Raw genomic sequence first — 16511 nt, forward strand, 5'->3', positions numbered from 1 at the left:
GCAGCATAACACCCTTCATACTGAACGATAAAAGACAAAGCTAGTAAAGATTTCTTCTTTAGTAAAAAGGAAGATAAAACCACAAATCCTTCATTTAATTATCCTCGTTCTACCATGCTAGGAAAGCAAAGGCTAGCTTTTTCAAACAGAAATGTGCATCCTGTAGCACTAACTCCAAAAAGTTTTGGGACACTGTAAAGTCCATGGAGAATAAAAGCACCTCCTCCCAGCTACCCACTGCACTGAGGCTAGGAAACACTGTCACCACCCGATAAATCTACGATAATCGAGAATTTCAATAAGCATTTTGCTACGGCTGGCCATACTTTCACCTGGCTACCCCTACCCCGGCCACCAGCTCTGCACCCTCCGCTGCAACTTGCCAATGCCCCCCCCCCAGGTTCTCCTTCACCCAAATTCAGATAGCTGATGTCCTGAAAGAGCTGAAAAATCTGGACCCCTACAAATCAGCTGGGCTAGACAATCTGGACCCTTTCTTTCTAAAATTAGCCGCTGAAATTGTCGCAACCCCTATTGCTAGCCTGTTCAACCTCTCTTTCGTATCGTCTGAGATCCCCAGAGATTGGAAAGCTGCCACGGTCATCCCCCTCTTCAAAGGGGGTGACACTCTAGATCCAAACTGTTACAGACCTATATCCATCCTACCCTGCCTTTCGAAAGTCTTGAAGGCCAAGTTAACAAACAGATAACCGACCACTTCGAATCCCTCCGTACCTTCTCCTCTATGCAATCTGGTTTCCAAGCTGGTCATGGGTGCACCTCAGCCACGCTCAAGGTCCTAAACGATATAATAACCGCGATTGATAAAAGACAGTACTGTGCAGCCGTCTTCATCGACCTGGCCAAGGCTTTTGACTCTGTCAATCACCGCATTCTTATTGTCAGACTAAATAGCCTTGATTTCTCAACTGACTGCCTCGCCTGGTTCACCAACTACTTTTCAGATAGAGTTCCGGAGGGCCTGTTGTCTGGACCTCTGGCAGTTTCTATGGGGTTCAATTCTCGGGCCGACTCTATTCTCTGTGTATATCAATGATGTCGCTCTTGCTGCTGGTAACTCTCAGATCCACCTCTACGCAGACGACACCATTTTGTATACATCTGGCCCTTCATTGGACACTGTGTTAACAAACCTCCAAGCGAGCTTCAATGCCATACAACACTCCTTCTGTGGCCTCCAACTGCTCTTAAATGCTAGTAAAACTAAATGCATGCTCTGCAATCGAACGCTGCTTGCACCCGCCCGCCCGACTAGAATCACTACTCTCGGCGGTTCTGAGTTAGAATATGTGGACAACTACAAATACCTAGGTGTCTGGTTAGACCGTAAACTCTGCTTCCAGACTCACATTAAGCATCTCCAATCCAAAGTTAAATCTAGAATCGGCTTCCTGTTTCGCAACAAAGCCTCCTTCACTCATGCTGCTAAACATGCCCTCGTAAAACTGACTATCCTACCGATCCTTGACTTTGGCGATGTAATTTACAAATTAGCTTCCAACACTCAACTCAGCAAATTGGATGTAGTAAATCACAGTGCCATCCGTTTTGTCACCAAAGCCCCATATACTACCCACCATTGTGACCTGTACGCTCTCGTTGGCTGGCCCTCACTACATATTCGTTGCCAAACCCACTGGCTCCAGGTCATCTATAAATCACTGCTAGGCAAATCCCTGCCTTATCTTAGCTCATTGGTCACCATAGCAACACCCACCCGTAGTATGCGCTCCAGCAGGTATATCTCACTGGTCATCCCCAAAGCCAACACCTCCTTTGGCCGCCATTCCTTCCAGTTCTCTGCTGCCAATGACTGGAACGAACTACAAAAATCCCTGAAGCTGGAGACACTTATCTCCCTCATTAACTTTAAGCATCAGTTGTCAGAGCACCTTACCGATCACTGCACCTATACACAGCCCATCTATAATTAGCCCACCCAACTACCTCATTCCCATATTGTTATTTATATTGTTATTGATTTTGCTCATTTGCACCCCAGTATCTCTATTTGCACATCATCTTCTGCACATCTATTAATCCAGTGTTAATACTAAATTGTAATTATTTTGCACTATGGCCTATTTATTGCCTTACCTCCATAACTTTCTACATTTGCACACACTGTATATATATTTTCTATTGTGTTATTGACTGTACATTTTTGTTTATCCCATATGTAACTCTGTGTTGTTGTTGTTTTTATCGCACTGCTTTGCTTTATCTTGGCCAGGTCGCAGTTGTAAATGAGAACTTGTTCTCAACTGGCTTACCTGGTTAAATAAAGGTGAAATAAAAAGAAATAAAAAGAATAAAATAATAATAAATAAATAAATAATTTCATTTCATTGCCAGCTGAAAAGTTTATTGCAGCTGAGAGTTGTTGTCATCAATTCAGGGGATATTCTATTTGTTTGTTGCACTGCAATAAGCTGGAAAGAAATTGTTGCTCCCTTTACATTAATGAAATGTCGAGAGCTCTGTTAAAGAACAAAGGACATTTAACTGAGTAATGCAATGTGATCATGTTGCTTTAATTAACACATGACTGCATTAAAGCCTTTATTTATTCTAATTTTCTCATGGGGCTTAAACAAACACATATTTAATTCATACATTTTTATGAGATCCGCCCGACTGTGTGAGTATGTCTCCATTGTCTTTTAATGAAGAACTTCCTCCCCGAACAAATGGTGAAAACATTGAATAAACTATTTGATTACATCCTATAATTATCTCATGAAACACCCTTATTTATGAGCAGGGCTCTACTAGCTCTGTCTCTACTCTAGTTACAGCTCTGTTCTTATAGCCTGTCTCTACTCTAGTTACAGCTCTGTTCTTATAGCCTGTCTCTACTCTAGTTACAGCTCTGTTCTTATAGCCTGTCTCTACTCTAGTTACAGCTCTGTTCTTATAGCCTGTCTCTACTCTAGTTACAGCTCTGTTCTTATAGCCTGTCTCTACTCTAGTTACAGCTCTGTTCTTATAGCCTGTCTCTACTATAGTTACAGCTCTGTTCTTATAGCCTGTCTCTACTCTAGTTACAGCTCTGTTCTTATAGCCTGTCTCTACTCTAGTTACAGCTCTGTTCTTATAGCCTGTCTCTACTCTAGTTACAGCTCTGTTCTTATAGCCTGTCTCTACTCTAGTTACAGCTCTGTTCTTGTCTCTATTCTAGCTACAGCTCTGTTGTCTAACAAAAAGAAAGATGGCCAGGATGAATACTGTATAGACTGTCTCTGTGTCCATCAGTGTTCTCATGTGATTGAGTGGCCAGTTTGGCTGCTGTTGACTGACTGGATCCATCTTGTTGTTCTCTGCAGAAGGAGACGTAGTGACTTGACTGGATCCATCTTGTTGTTCTCTACAGAAGGAGACGTAGTGACTTGACTGGATCCATCTTGTTGTTCTCTACAGAAGGAGACGTAGTGACTTGACTGGATCCATCTTGTTGTTCTCTGCAGAAGGAGACGTAGTGACTTGACTGGATCCATCTTGTTGTTCTCTGCAGAAGGAGACGTAGTGACTTGACTGGATCCATCTTGTTGTTCTCTGCAGAAGGAGACGTAGTGACTTGACTGGATCCATCTTGTTGTTCTCTACAGAAGGAGACGTAGTGACTTGACTGGATCCATCTTGTTGTTCTCTACAGAAGGAGACGTAGTGACTTGACTGGATCCATCTTGTTGTTCTCTACAGAAGGAGACGTAGTGACTTGACTGGATCCATCTTGTTGTTCTCTACAGAAGGAGACGTAGTGACTTGACTGGATCCATCTTGTTGTTCTCTACAGAAGGAGACGTAGTGACTTGACTGGATCCATCTTGTTGTTCTCTGCAGAAGGAGACGTAGTGACTTGACTGGATCCATCTTGTTGTTCTCTGCAGAAGGAGACGTAGTGACTTGACTGGATCCATCTTGTTGTTCTCTACTGAAGGAGACGTAGTGACTTGACTGGATCCATCTTGTTGTTCTCTACTGAAGGAGACATAGTGACTTGACTGGATCCATCTTGTTGTTCTCTACAGAAGGAGACGTAGTGACTTGACTGGATCCATCTTGTTGTTCTCTACTGAAGGAGACGTAGTGACTTGACTGGATCCATCTTGTTGTTCTCTACAGAAGGAGACGTAGTGACTTGACTGGATCCATCTTGTTGTTCTCTACAGAAGGAGACGTAGTGACTTGACTGGATCCATCTTGTTGTTCTCTACTGAAGGAGACATAGTGACTTGACTGGATCCATCTTGTTGTTCTCTACAGAAGGAGACGTAGTGACTTGACTGGATCCATCTTGTTGTTCTCTACTGAAGGAGACGTAGTGACTTGACTGGATCCATCTTGTTGTTCTCTACTGAAGGAGACGTAGTGACTTGACTGGATCCATCTTGTTGTTCTCTACAGAAGGAGACGTAGTGACTTGACTGGATCCATCTTGTTGTTCTCTACAGAAGGAGACGTAGTGACTTGACTGGATCCATCTTGTTGTTCTCTACAGAAGGAGACGTAGTGACTTGACTGGATCCATCTTGTTGTTCTCTACAGAAGGAGACGTAGTGACTTGACTGGATCCATCTTGTTGTTCTCTACAGAAGGAGACGTAGTGACTTGACTGGATCCATCTTGTTGTTCTCTACAGAAGGAGACGTAGTGACTTGACTGGATCCATCTTGTTGTTCTCTACAGAAGGAGACGTAGTGACTTGAGTTTGATGTGTGTGGTGTGTGTGTGTCTCTACTGTGTGTGTTTGTGTCTCTACTGTGTGTGTGTGTGTCTATACTGTGTGTGTGAGTTAGTAGAGAGACTGATTGTCACTAACACGTGATGAGATCAGAGAGAAGCTGCAGCCTTCCATACATGGACCAGACAGATGAGATCATGGAGAATCTGCAGCCTTCCATACATGGACCAGACAGATGAGATCAGGGCCTATGTTCATAAAGAATCTTAGATTAGGAGTGCTGGTCTAGGATCAGTATTTTTTGTTGTTGTTGAAAATAATGAATAATTGTATATGGACAGGGGGAACCTGACCCTAGATCACCACTCCTATATGAATATGGGAGGCTGCAGCCTCTTTAAAACAGCACACCAGCCGCTCCTAATAGTCAGAAATATACATCATCAAATGGAATCATCGTTGGCCAGTCATGGAGGCCAACGTGGATCTGTATGGTACATTATGTACAGCCAGCAGCTGTCATCTATTGTCCAACTCCATCAGGTACCATTCCACCTCAAGTCAGCCTGTGTGGCGACTGAGCAACAGCAGGCCTCTCTCCTGCCCAGTGTTGCAGTTTACCAGTTAAACGCCATCCTTTTACAATCCTTTACAGAGGCCTTTCACAGTTTACAGAGGCCTGATGACTGTTACTGTTCTGTGGTGAGTAATCACATCTACCCCACCTGCAGAAGGTCTGTCAGGCACTAGATGTATGGCTAGGAGCTGTAACTGTTACACTGTGTTCCACACAGCCTGCTAACTGGAGCCAGCAGAGCCAGACACCAGGGCACACCTGAGCCAGACCAGCTAGGCAGAAGAGGCAGCAGCTACAATCTGTTCTGGGCTCACTGTGTCCACCTTGAGTTTAACAGCATAAGTCTTACATTGACTCTGCACCGGTACCCCCCTGTATATATAGCCTCCCTACTGTTATTTTATTTTACTTCTGCTCTTTTTTTCTCAACACTTTTTTTGTTGTTGTTTTATTTTTACTTTTTTTGTTAAAAATAAATGCACTGTTGGTTAAGGGCTGTAAGTAAGCATTTCACTGTAATGTCTGCACCTGTTGTATTCGGCGCATGTGACCAATAAAATTTGATTTGATTTGATTTGATTTGATTTAACAGCTGCTGTCGTGCTGAGAGCTGCTAGCTGGGTTCTGAGATGGTAAATGACAATGGCACTGAGATACAGTACCTTGCTGCCTCCCTGTCGGCCTACCTGTCTACCTGTCGGCCTACCTGTCTACCTGTCTGCCTACCTGTCTACCTGCCGGCCTACCTGTCTGCCTGTCTGTCTGTCTACCTGTCTGCCTACCTGGCTGTCTACCTGTCTGCCTGTCTGTCTACCTGTCTGTCTACCTGTCTGTCTACCTGTCTGCCTGTCTACCTGTATGCCTACATGTCTGCCTACCTGTCTGCCTGTCTGCCTACCTGTTTGCCTGTCTGTCTACCTGTCTGCCTACCTGGCTGTCTACCTGGCTGTCTACCTGTCTGTCTACCTGTCTGTCTGCCTGTCTGTCTACCTGTCTGTCTACCTGTCTGCCTACCTGGCTGCCTACCTGTCTGCCTACCTGTCTGCCTACCTGTCTGCCTGTCTGTCTACCTGTCTGCCTACCTGTCTGCCTACTTGGCTGCCTACCTGTCTGTCTACCTGTCTGCCTACCTGGTTGTCTGCCTACATGTCTGCCTACCTGTCTGCCTACATGTCTGCCTACCTGTCTGCCTACCTAGTTGTCTGCCTACATGTCTGCCTACCTGTCTGCCTACATGTCTGCCTGTCTGCTCAGAGCCCCTGCTACCCCCATGTGAAGTATGATGTTGTTTTCACCACAGAGAGCACTGTCCTCTCCAGACACACAGTGACCAACAGTTCTGCAGAAGAGGCATTTATGGAAGAGAATCAAAAAGGATGACATGAAACGATGCAGCTTTTATGTTGGAAATGGAAAACTAAAGCTGCTTTCTGGGATTATAGGTGTGTCTCCCACCTCCACACAGGACTCAAAACACACGCATGAATGCATGCACACACACACACACACACACACACACACACACGCACACACACACACGCAACACACACACACACACACACACACACACACACAGGTGTGAATTGTATGTGGAACAGTGTCTGAGCTTCCTAAATTGCTCTGGTGGCCCTGAGGTCAAACCTATTCCCTCAGACGTGTTGTTATTAGATCCAGCTCTTTAGAAACATCACAGCCAACCTGAATGCATCCTGCAGCCGTTAGACAGGGTGACCAAAACATCACTGTACCTGACAGGCAGATTGACGGACGGAGGGACAGACAGGCAGACGGAGGGACAGACAGACAGGCAGATAGGTAGACTGAGGGGCAGGCAGACAGGCAGACGGAGGGACAGACAGACAGGCAGACGGAGGGATAGGCAGACAGGCAGACGGAGGGACAGACAGACGGAGGGACAGACAGACAGCCAGACGGAGGGACAGACAGACAGGCAGACGGAGGGACAGACAGACGGAGAGACAGACAGACAGACAGACGGAGGGACAGGCAGAGCATCATTGTTCCACTGTCTACAGCTCAGTGTACTGTATGTTAACAATAGCATCATTGTTCCACTGTCTACAGCTCAGTGTACTGTAAAACGTATTGTATGTTAACAATAGCATCAGGGATGTAGCTCAGTTGGTAGAGCATGGCGTTTGCAACGCCAGGGTTGTGGGTTCGATTCCCACGGACGGAGGGACAGACAGGCAGACGGAGGGACAGACAGACAGGCAGATAGGTAGACTGAGGGGCAGGCAGACAGGCAGACGGAGGGACAGACAGACAGGCAGACGGAGGGATAGGCAGACAGGCAGACGGAGGGACAGACAGTAGCATCATTGTTCCACTGTCTACAGCTCAGTGTACTGTAAAATGTATTGTATGTTAACAATAGCATCAGGGATGTAGCTCAGTTGGTAGAGCATGGCGTTTGCAACGCCAGGGTTGTGGGTTCGATTCCCACGGGGGGCCAGTATAAATTTTTTTTAAATAAAAAAGATTTAAAAAAATTATTTATATGCACTCACTAACTGTAAGTCGCTCTGGATAAGAGCGTCTGCTAAATGACTAAAATGTCAAATGTAATTGTTCCACTGTCTACAGCTCAGTGTACTGTATGTTAACAATAGCATCATTGTTGTTATCATGTTAACTGCTGTGCGTGTGCGTGTGTACTGTGTGTACGTGTGTGTGTGTACACTACCGTTCAAAAGTTTGGGGTCACTTAGAAATGTCCTTGTTTTTTCGAAAGAAAAGCAATTTCTTTGTCCATTAAAATAACATCAAATTGATCAGAAATACAGTGTAGACATTGTTAATGTTGTAAATGGCTATTGTAGCTGGAAACGTGCCATTGGACCATCAGTCCTGTGATCCAATGGCACGTTGTGTTTGCTAATCCAAGTTTATCATTTTAAAAGGCTAATTGATCATTAGAAAACCCTTTTTGCAATGATGTTAGCACAGCTGAAAACTGTTGTGCTGATTAAATAAGCAATAAAACTGGCCTTCTTGAGACTAGTTGAGTATCTGGAGCATCAGCAATTGTGGGTTGGTTACAGAATCAAAATGGCCAGAAACAAATAACTTTCTTCTAAAACTCGTCAGTCTATTCTTGTTCTGAGAAATGATGGCTATTCCATGCGAGAAATTGCCAAGAAACTGAAGATCTCGTACAACGCTGTGTACTACTCCCTTCACAGAACAGCGCAAACTGGCTCTAACCAGAATAGAAAGAGGAGTGGGAGGCCTCTGTGCACAACTGAGCAAGAGGACAAATACATTAGAGTGTCTAGTTTGAGAAACACAGGTCCTCAACTGGCAGCTTCATTAAATAGTACCCGCAAAACACCAGTCTCAACGTCAACAGTGAAGAGGCGACTCCGGGATGCTGACCTTCTAGGCAGAGTTACAAAGAAAAAGCCATATCTCAGACTGCCCATCTTAATCTATTATTTTTATTGGCCAGTCTGAGATATGGCTTTTTCTTTGCAACTCTGCCTAGAACAAGGACTTTACTTACTTTTGATAATGCCCTAATAAAGTTAAGAAACGTTTGTGAAGGTGTGGTGTGGCCATTATTAGGCTTAGCTACTGCAGGCCTACGAAGGCAGTACGCACCAGCGCTCCAACTAACTCCCACAGTTGAACTTGTTGTGAGGAATAATGTTTTAGGCCTACCAGAGTTACTCCTTTAATCTAATGCTTATCTTTATAAAAATTATTCGGATCAAAAAATGGACGAATTAGCCTCCTTCTGTACGCTTATATCTGTATAGCAGTATTAGCCTATCTGACAAGGAAAAATAAATCCATATTGATGTCAGGAAGATGGCGCCGGCATTTCACTTTCTTTCTCTTTGTCTCTCTAGGACTAGGCCTAAGCTTGTCTTGGTTTATATTTATGTCATATTAATATCATACAGTGGACACCTAAGCCTATAGGCTTATATGCATGCAATGCCCTGATGCATTTAGCACTCAAATCTCCGACAGCTGAACCTGAGGTAGACAATTAAAACAATAGGCTATAATGTTTTGAATATGCTACACATCGAAACACAATAATCGTTTTTAAGGACACGTTACTGTGGATCATTTGGCCAATATGGCTTGTTAATTGATGGTGCTGACCAGCTGGAGTTCTCGTTCTACTCTCGGATTTGAATGGATCTCTTGGATCCGAACCAGCACGGGTCTGTTTGGGTCTGTTTTCCACAGTCCTTTTCGGAACGGGTCTGACTGTCCTCGGGTCCATTCGGAACGGGTTTCCATAAAAAAAAATGTATTTCTGCATATTGGGTCAGGTGGGAGAGCCATGGATCCATTTCAGAACGGGTCCAACTTTTTGGACCCGCGAAGACCTCTAGTCCGAGGTGATCTTTGACTGTAGATAGCAATGACATTTGAACATTGTCATATGCCCTTTTGTTTACAAATACTAACTAGCTAGCTACATGTCTGGCTAGTCTGGTGTTACATGCTTTACAATGCTACTTTTTAGCCACAGAAGCAGAAGCAAACACGTCTCTCTATGAATTTCAATTGCTAAAGCTTGAACCGCAAGCACTTGAACTGCTCTGAGGAGTACTGAGGAGGAGAAAAGAAAGAGAAAATTGTTCAATGTTGTCTTAGTAAGCAACTCCGGTGTATATCTGGCCTTGTGTTTTAGGTTATTGTCCTGCTGAAAGGTGAATTTGTCTCCCAGTGTCTGTTGGAAAGCAGACTGAACCCAGTTTTCCTCTAGGGGTTTTTGCCTGTGCTTAGCTTTATTCCATGTGTTTTTTATCCTGAAAAACTCCATAGTCCTTGCCGATGACAAGCATACCCATAACATGATGCAGCCACCACAATGCTTGAAAATATGAAGAGTGGTACTCAATGACGTGTTGTGTTGGCTTTCCCCCAGGACATTTCATTTCTTTGCCACATTTTTTGCAGTTTTACTTTAGTGCCTTATTGCAAGCTTCCTTCTTTTCACTCTGTCATTTAAGTTAGTGTTGTGGAGTAACTACAACGTTTTTTGATCCATCCTCAGTTTTCTCCTATCATAGCCAATCTCTGTACAGCTAGTTTCCGTCCTCCTCTGGGTACATTGACTTCAATACAAAACCTAGGAGGCTCTTGGTTCTCACCCCCTTCCATAGACATCTTCAGGAAGATGTCCTCCAACCTGTCAGAGCTCTTGCAGCAGGAACGGACATGTTGTCCACCCAATCAAAGGATCAGAGGATCTAATACTCAAATCATAAGCTACAGCTAGCTAGCACTGCAGTGTATAACATGTTGTTAGTAGTTGACTCAGATAGAGAGAAAGACAATAGTTTAACAGTTTTGAACAAATTAATTTCTTTAAAAATGAAGTAGAAGCAAGAGAGAGAGAGAGAGAGGAGAGAGAGAGAGAGAGAGAGAGAGAGAGAGAGAGAGAGAGAGATTGAGCGCTTGCTATATTTAGTTTTTTACTTTCACTGACTTAACTAACGAATGCAACTAGCTAGTTTAGCTTACTCAAACACTCGGCTCAAACAGAGAGGGATGCTATTACATAACTGGCTATGGCTATCCAACACTGGAACTCTTCCAAGTCAAGGTAAGCTTTTGGTTTTATTAATTTATTGCCACCAGGGCCCACTAGTGTAACTGCTAAACTGTCTGCTAACTGTACACTGTACTGCATGATTGTAGCGGGTTTACTAACACGTTAGTTCTAGTAGCTATGATGTTGACTTGACGTTAGCTATTATGGTGACAACGATGCAGGCGGTTAGCGGTTATGATATGAAGGTTGGGCTTGGAGAGTTTTTTTTGCCTTGTCACAGACAGCTGATGTGTTGTGCAGTGAAGTCCACAAGCGAAGGGAAAAGGTGAGAGGAGGAGAGTGCATAGATGCGAGAAGGAATTCTATGCCGATGTGGCTGCTATGAAAGTGAACTGTGTTTGCGTGTGATCAGGGGTGTATTCATTCTGCCGATTCTGTTGAAAGATGTTTCTTAAATGGAAGCAAAGGGAACGAAACGGGAATAAACATACCTGAATTTGTCCAATAGAAACTCGTTTGCAACTGTTGGACTAATGATTAAACCCTAGATCAGCTGGATGCAGGCAAGATTCAATTTTTAATTTTTAATTTAAGATTGTGCAAGGCGGTATTGAATGTGTCAATGTCTGTCACCTTGATCACTTACATTTCTCTCGACCTGTGCACCTACGTTGTAAACTTTCATTCATAGGCTAGGTTGTAGCAACCTCATGATGGGTATAGGGACAATTTGAGTATCATGTTACATTGAGCTGGGTGAATGGAATATGAATGACAGTCATTCAATATGCTGTAATAGAAATAAGGCCATGCTCATAAAAAAAAGAATCGTCCTCCTCATCTTAAACGGCACCAACCGCCACTGATGTGACTATACATATGATGTGAAGATGATACCAACATAAATGTTGTAATGATATGCCTCACATAAAAGTGATCTGGCATCCCAATAAGAGGATCGGAGCCTATGTCCAAAGCATAGGCTACACAGCTGTTACAGTACACATTAGCCTTTATGTTCCTGCTCAATACTACTGGAAACACTTATTTTATTCAAAGGTTCTTCTGCCTTTGATGAAGCAAAGATCTACAACTACCGTCACTCAAGAGCCAGAAGAATTTCAGAAAACTGCTTTGGGACCCTTGCTGCAAGATGGCGGATCCTGGTACGAGCCCTTGAGGTTGCCCCAGAGAAAGCTGAGACCATTGTGAAGGCCTGCGTGGCCCCCCACAACTACCTTTGCACCACAGACACTGACAACACAGAGGCATCAACATGGTACATTACATTTTCTTTTACATTTACGTCATTTAGCAGACGCTCTTATCCAGAGCGACTTACAAATTGGTGCATTCACCTTATAGCCAGTGGGATAACCACTTTACAAACTGGTACATCCACCCCACATTTGTTGATCACTCCTCACTTGCTGTGGACCTGCTTCCAAGAGAGTGGAGACAGGTGGTACAAGGGGACACCAGCTTCCTGGACCCAAGAAACATGTTGACAGACAGGGCAACTAGAGTTGCTGTAGACGTGTGCAACAACCTGAAGAACTACTTCCTCACACCAGCAGGTCAAGTGTCTTTCCAGGATGCTGCCATCATGCGTGGCACCTGACAGTAAATGTTGGAGTGGTCTGGAAAACATTTGCACACATACGTTCTCTTCTTCTGGTTGATGACTGTGTCATGTCGAATCCAAGATGGTCCTCTGTAGCTCAGCTTGTAGAGCACGGCGCTTGTAACGCCAAGGTAGTGGGTTCGATCCCCGGGACCACCCATACACAAAAATGTATGCACGCATGACTGTAAGTCGCTTTGGATAAAAGCGTCTGCTAAATGGCATATTACTTTATATTACTACATAGCAGTGCGGTCGTGTTTTCTGAGTGTCCTTATGTAAATAGCCTGTTTTTAGTTTTTTTGTCTTTTTCGTATATATTTCTCAATCTCACTTTCCATCCTTTAACTAAATATACTTTCCTGCAACCCGCCTCACCCAATGTGGAACGGATTCTGTTGTTTCTTCATACATTTTTATCCAGAACCTCTGGCTGAAATTAGCCAGCTAGCCAGCTAACTAGCTACTTGCTCTTAGCCACCGTTAGCGGTCTTCACCATTGTCCGTGGCCGTGGCCTGCAATACCTACCAGCCAGCTCTAGCCTGGACAATTGTCGGCCAGGCACAGTCTGCACATCGCGCTATCGAGCCAGAGCATATCGGATTTTCTGCCGGAACCACTGAATCACTGGACCTTAACAGTGGATCATTGCTAGCCAGCTAACTAGCTACTTGCTATTAGCCACCATTAGCGGTCTTCACCATTGTCCGTGGCCGTGGCCTGCACTACCTACCAGCCAGCCAGCTCTAGCCTGGACTATTATTTCGGCCAGTCTGCACTGTCTGCACAGCACGTTATCGACCCTGAACATATCGGTTTTTCTGCCGGTATCACTGAATCACTGGACTTTTAACACCGGATTCATTGCTACCAGCTAGCTGCAACCAAATGGATGTTTGTGGTTGGCTAATCAGCCCTGAGTTAGCCTTGAGCCAGGCCCATCTCCCGGCTATCTACCTCTCTGTCAACCGGACGGGACCACCTAGTGTTGACACGGAGCCCCGCCGATCCAACACGACTGGTCTGCCGACGAAATCGTCTGATGTGGTTACAACAGGCTTCCCGTTACGACGTCGACCACAAAGATCCATCTGCCAGCCCCGGCCCGCTAGCACACGCTAGCCATGGCCTCTTGCTCACTAGTGCTATAGCAGCCCCTGAACTACCTTTGAACTATCCTATTGCTGTTCACCGGACCTTATGATAACTCAGCTATACAGCTGATGCCTGCTGGACTGTTCCTTTTTACGGTACCGCATCATGTTTATGTTTAGCCTCAGCCCAAACATTGTCGCCATTACCAGCTGCTGTCTTAGCTCTCTCTAATAACACCTGTGATTGCTTTATGCCTCTCTCCCATGTCAATATGCCTTGCTTGTTGCTGTTTCGGTTATTTCTTATTGTACTATTTCACTGTAGATCCCCCAGCCCAGCTAAACCTGCTTTAGATAGCTCCTTTGTCCCACCCCCCATACACGTGGAGACCGACTCAATTGGTGCCTCCAGTGATGCTATCTCTTTCATCGTTACCCAACGCTTAGGTTTACCTCCACTGTACTCATATCCTTCCATATACTTTTCTGTACATAATGCCCTGAATCTATTCTACAACGCCCGGAAACCTGCCCCTTTTTTTCTCTGTACCCAACGTACTAGAAGACCAGTACTTAAAGCCTTTAGCCATATCCTTATTCTACTCCTCCTCTGCTCCTCTGGTGATGTATAGGTTAACCCAGGCCCTGTAGCCCCCAGTATCACTCCTACTCCCCAGGTGTTATCATTTGTTGACTTCTGTAATCGTAAAAGCCTTGGTTTCTTGCACGTTAACATCTGAAGCCTCCTCCCTAAGTTTGAGTTATTCACTGCGTTAGCACACTCCGCCAACCCTGATGTTCTAGCAGTGTCTGAATCCTGGCTTAGGAAGGCCACCAAAAATTCAGAAATGTCCATCCCCAACTACAACTTTTTCCATCTCGATATAACTGCCAAAGGGGGTGGGGTTGCAGTCTACTGTAGAGATAGCCTGCAGAGCTCTATCGTACTATCCAGGTGTGTGCCCAAACAGTTTGAGCTTCTACTTCTAAAAATCCACGTTTCCAGAAATAAGTCTCTCAATGTTGCCGCTTGCTACAGACCCCCCTCAGCCCCGAGCTGTGCCCTGGACACCATATGTGAACTGATTGCCCCCCATCTATCCTCAGAGTTCGTACTGCTTGGTGACCTAAACTGGAATATGCTTAACACCCCGGCCAACCTACAATCTAAACTAGATGCCCTCAATCTCACACAAATTATCAACAAACCTACCAGGTACAACCCTAAATCTGTAAACATGGGCACCCTCATAGATATCATCCTGACTAATTTACCCTCTAAATACACCTCCGCTGTCTTCAACCAGGATCTCAGCGATCACTGCCTTATTGCCTGCATCCGTAATGGGTCCGCGATCAAACGACCACCCCTCATCACTGTCAAACGCTCTCTAAAACACTTTAGCGAGCAGGCCTTTCTAATTGACCTGGCCCGGGTATCCTGGATGGATATTGACCTCATTCCGTCAGTAGAGGATGCCTGGTTGTTCTTTAAAAGTGCTTTCCTCTCAATCTTAAATAAGCATGCCCCATTCAAAAAATTCAGAACTAAGAACAGATATAGCCCCTGGTTCTCCTCAGACTTGACTGCCCTTGACCAGCACAAAAACATCCAGTGGCGTACTGCATTAGCATCGAACAGCCCCCGTGATATGCAACTTTTTAGGGAAGTCAGGAACCAATATACACAATCAGTTAGGAAAGCAAAGGCTAGCTTTTTCAAACAGAAATGTGCATCCTGTAGCACTAACTCCAAAAAGTTTTGGGACACTGTAAAGTTCATGGAGAATAAGAGCACCTCCTCCCAACTGCCCACTGCATTGAGGCTAGGAAACACTGTCACCACCGATAAATCTACAATAATCAAGAATTTCAACAAGCATTTTGCTACGGCTGGCCATGCTTTCCACCTGGGTACCACTACCCAGGCCACCAGCGCTGCACCCTCCGCTGCAACTTGCCCATGCCCCCCCCCCCCGATTCTCCTTCACACAAATTCAGACAGCTGATGTTCTGAAAGAGCTGAAAAATCTGGACCCCTACAAATCAGCTGGGCTAGACAATCTGGACCCTTTATTTCTAAAATTAGCCGCCGAAATTGTCGCAACCCCTATTACTAGCCTGTTCAACCTCTCTTTCGTAACCTCTGAGATCCCCAGAGATTGGAAAGCTGCCGCTGTCATCCCCCTCTTCAAAGGGGGTGACACTCTAGATCCAAACTGTTATAGACCTATATCCATCCTGCCCTACCTTTCGAAAGTATTTGAAAGCCAAGTTAACAAACAGATCACCGACCATTTCGAAAACCCACCGTACCTTCTCCGCTATGCAATCCGGTTTCCGAGCTGGTCATGGGTGCACCTCAGCCACGCTCAAGGTCCTAAACGATATTATAAACGCGATCGATAAAAGACAGTACTGCGCAGCCGTCTTCATCGACCTGGCCAAGGCTTTCGACTCTGTCAACCACCGCATTCTTATTGGCAGACTAAATAGCCTTGGTTTCTCTAATGACTGCCTCGCCTGGTTCACCAACTACTTCTCAGATAGAGTTCAATGTGTCAAATCGGAGGGCCTGTTTTCTGGACCTCTGGCCGTCTCTATGGGGGTGCCACAGGGTTCAATTATCGGGCCGACTCTATTCTCTGTGTATATCAATGATGTCGCTCTTGCTGCTGGTGACGCTCGGATCCACCTCTATGCGGACGACACCATTTTGTATACATCTGGACACTGTGTTAACAAACCTCCAAACGAGATTCAATGCCATACAACACTCCTTCCGTAGCCTCCAACTGCTCTTAAACACTAGTAAAACTAAATGCATGCTCTTCAACCGAACGCTGCTTGCACCCGCCCACCCGACTAGAATCACTACTCTCGGCGGGTCTGACCTAGAGTATGTGGACAACTACAAATACCTAGGTGTCTGGTTAAACTGTAAACTCTCCTTCCAGACTCACATTAA

This window comes from Coregonus clupeaformis, chromosome 17, assembly GCF_020615455.1.
Source record: "Coregonus clupeaformis isolate EN_2021a chromosome 17, ASM2061545v1, whole genome shotgun sequence".
Classification (NCBI taxonomy): Eukaryota; Metazoa; Chordata; class Actinopteri; order Salmoniformes; family Salmonidae; genus Coregonus; species Coregonus clupeaformis.